This window comes from Piliocolobus tephrosceles, chromosome 19 (assembly GCF_002776525.5).
Source record: "Piliocolobus tephrosceles isolate RC106 chromosome 19, ASM277652v3, whole genome shotgun sequence".
Taxonomy (NCBI): domain Eukaryota; kingdom Metazoa; phylum Chordata; class Mammalia; order Primates; family Cercopithecidae; genus Piliocolobus; species Piliocolobus tephrosceles.
In genome coordinates this window covers 3,469,147-3,472,925 of record NC_045452.1, presented here as the reverse complement: position 1 = coordinate 3,472,925, position 3,779 = coordinate 3,469,147, and the positions used below count along the sequence as shown (strand labels likewise).

The 3,779-nt window shown below is 56.9% G+C and overlaps 1 protein-coding gene across 1 annotated transcript in view; it reads right to left on the bottom strand.

Annotated features, from left to right (window-relative positions):
* TANGO2 (transport and golgi organization 2 homolog) overlaps window positions 1-3,779 on the bottom strand; it is a 37,032-nt gene extending 33,253 nt beyond the window's left edge. Inside the window, exon 1 of the mRNA XM_023192563.3 lies at window positions 3,750-3,779. The gene's annotated coding sequence lies outside the window, so the exon portion shown is untranslated. The remainder of the gene's footprint in view (window positions 1-3,749) is intronic.

Sequence of the window (3,779 nt, the reverse complement as noted above, 5' to 3'; positions counted from 1 at the left end):
TGATACACATAGGACAGACAGAAAGGCACCCCTAATTCAGCTGCACGACCCCACCATCCTAGCTGGCCAGGGTGCAGGGGCAGCAGACCAGCCCTCCAGGCACCAGTGGCAGGGAGGGCTCCGTGGTCCAAGGGAAGGCCATCAACGGATCTCCGGGCAGCCTGGCACTGGAGGTGTGGGCGCAGAGCCAAGAGCTGTGGCCTCGACGAAGACGCGGTCATTGGGAGGGAAGGACCAGAGGAAAGCCAGCCCCTGAGGAGGGGACCATCAGGAACTGCCTTTCTCTCCAATCCCTCACCCCCTGCTCGAGCCAGGCCCACTGCCCACCGGCCTCCAACCCAGCTCTAGCCAGCAGGTCTCCCCCTCCCCCTGCCAGCTTCACCTCCCCCGACCTGTGACCTTGCCTTTGCCTGGGCCCCTGTGTGCTCCCTAAGCCAAGCCCTGCAGGTTCCCTAGGTCCTGCACGGCCCCCACACAGGCCCACCACAGCATTCCAACACCCTCTCATGCCTGCTGACTTGTCAGGCTCTGGGAGGGAGCCATGGATATAGTCCTTGTCCTTTTGGTCACCACAACTTGATCTGGGCACAGGGCAGGCGGGCACACAGGCGGCCAGGACCACTTCCCACAACTTCCACAGGTCCCATCACACCAGGTGAGGCTGAGCTCCTCAGGGCATCTCTTGTGCCACACAGAGCTTGCACTCAAGGGTGCCTGAGTTGGCCAACTTTACAGGAGGGTTGGTGTCCCAGGGACAATCGTGCCTGGCTTTCCAGGTAAGGCCCCACTCTGCCTGTCCCCAACCCTGCCCTGGGTTCAGTACTTGAGCCAAGCCCAGTGAACTCTCCACAAGTCCTCAGCAGTCAGAAGGCCACAGAGTGGTCAAAGCCATTCAGGGTTGGCCCTGAGGCCCAGGCGGCCAGAGCCAGACCACAAAGAGCAGCTGAAGGAAGAGGCAGGCAGGAGGGCCTGCGGTCCAGCCAGCAGCCTTGCCCTGGGTCTCAGAGGCCACAGCCCAGAAGCATCTGAACATCTGCAGGAAGCCACACCCAGTCTCTGCATCCTGCAGGGGACCCGCCTGCCCCAGGGGGCTGAGACCACCAGGGCAGCCTGCACACAACCACCAAGCTTGCAGAAGCAGTCAGATGGCCACACGCCCATCCTCTCCAGGCAGAAAATGCTTTACGCGCCCCCATCTCGTCACCTGGCCTCATGGCCACTGGGATAGCAGTTGGGCAAGTAGGTTACTGGGCGGGTGGGGCAGGCGCCGCAAAACCCGGCTGCCAGGGCGGGTCCAAAAGGAGGCTGGGCCAGGGCTCCACAAGTGGGAAGATGCTGATGAGCTCCTCCCTGTGTTGTGTGCTCTGTAGCTGCCATCCCATCCCACCACGACTCCCAGGTCACATGGCGGGGATGGGCAAGGTGAGCCTGGAGGGGTTCATGGTTGGGTACCTGCTGGTTGGGCTAGGGGTGAAGAAGCAGTGAGCTGGCCACCTCAAGCAGGCACATGTGGGATGCTGGGATCAAGTGGGCCTCCTGGACCCTGCACCCACAGCCTGGCAGCTCCCCAGAGACCCAGGATGGCCTCAGCACTAGATCTGTTCATTTGTAGGTCTAATCTGCCCAGCCATGCTGCAGACACTCCTGGAAGTTAGCATGCTGCCTTCTGCTCTCCCACAGCACGAGCTGCTGATCCCCGCCAGGGCGCAAGAGGTCCCTGGGCAAGGTGGTGATGGGCAGCCAGCTTCCTCCTGGCCATGGTGGTTACTGTGCTCACATGTGGTCCTACTAGAAACATCATCTTGAAAGCCACTGGCATGACACAGGCACATGGCCAGGCCTCACAGGCCCACAGGGTTGGAACAGCCCAGATATGTAGTCTAGGCTGAGGACAGGAGGCTGGGTGGGCAGCAGTCGAGAGGAGCCATACTCCAAGACTGAAAGCAGGGCCTGTGAGGTGGGCAAACGTCCTGCCACCAACCCACAACACCAGCACAGTGCAGCAGGGCAACGTGGCATGGTGGTGAGGTTCCTGAGCCAGGACAAGAAAAGAAGCGTCATTCTCACGGCTATTTGAAGAAGCACATTACCTCCACTCTGTCGCCTCAGTGCAGTCATGTGATCATAGCCCACTGCACCCTCGAACTCCTGGGCTCAAGCCATCCCCATCCTCCCACCTCAAGCCTCCCAAGTAGCTAAGATTACAGGTGCATACCACCACACCCGGCTAATTTTTTTTTTTTTTTTTTTTTGAGACAGAGTCTCGATCCGTCACCCAGGCTGGAGTGCAGTGGCACGATCTCAGCTCACTGCAGCCCCGCCTCCCGGGTTCAAGTGACTCTCCTGCCTCAGCCTCTCAAGTAGCTGGGACTACAGGTGCACACCACCACACCCAGCTAATTTTTGTATTTTTAGTGGAGACAGGGTTTCACCATGTTGGCCAGGATGGTCTCGATCTCCTGATCTCGTGGTCCACCCACCTTGGCCTCCCAAAGTGCTGGGATTACAGACGTGAGCCACTGCATCTGGACCTAATTTTTAAATTTTTTTGGAGAGATCGGGTCTCACTATGTTGCCCAGGCTGTTCTCAAACTCATGGGCTGAAGTGATCCTCCCGCCTCAGGAAGTCTTAATGACTGGGTCTTAATAACATCTTCTAAAAAAATTTTATAGCAACTGCTGGCTGGGCGAGGTGGCTCAGGCCTGTAATCCCAACACTTTGTGAAGCTGAGGGGGACGGATCACCTGAGGTCAGGAGTTTGAGGCCAGCCTGGCCAACATGGTGAAACCCCATCTCTACTAAAAATACAAAAATTATCACACCTGTAATCCCAGCACTTTGGGAAGCCAAGGTGGGCGAATCACAAGGTCAGGAGTTTGAGAACAGCCTGGCCAATATGGTGAAAACTCTGTCTCTACTAAAAATACAAAAATTAGCTGGGCGTGGTGGCAGGCACCTGTAGTCCCAGCTACTCAGGAGGCTGAGACAGAAGAATTGCTTGAACCCAGGAGGTGAAGGTTGTAGTGAGCCAAGATCGTGCCACTGCACTCCAGCCTGGGCAACAGAGCAAGACTCCATCTAAAAAACAATAAAACAAAAACAAATTAGCTGGGCATCGTGGTGAGTGAGTGCCTGTAATCCTAGCTACTGAGGAGGCTGAGGCAGGAGAATTGCTTGAACCCAGGAGGTGGAGGTTGCAGTGAACTGAGATCGTGCCATTGCACTCCAGCCTAAGAGACAAGAGGAAAACTCCATCTCAAAAAAATTAAAAAATGATAATAAAAAAAAAAGCAACTGCTTACACGGGAATGCCCTCTTTACAAGAGTCCTGGCACACCCTGGGAAGGAAATGCACTGGAGTGTGAGGCACTGGTGCTCGGGTCATGAAGAGCGGCTGGCCTGTACCACTGCCTCCCAGAGCACATAGGGACTTGGTGGACATGCAAGCGGTGAAAGGATATGGGTTGTGAGGCTCGTCCATATCTGAGGAGAGTCCAGCTCCTCTCACACAGATGTGATGAAAGAGGTCGCCTTCGTGATGGTCAACACTTACCACCCCCAGTAGAGTGTCACCTCCACTCGGGCCAGGCACCCTGCCTCCCTGCAGCCCAGACAGCTAGAGTGAATGCCCAGGGGACACGCACAGCCTCTGTGCAGGGAGGCCTGGGAACAAATCACTCGGGACCTTGGTGTAGCCTTCGCCAACCCTGCCAGGGAGGTAAGAGGGGGATAGTCACCGCGAGCTCACCATTTGACTGCAAATGCCGCCAGCCTCAGC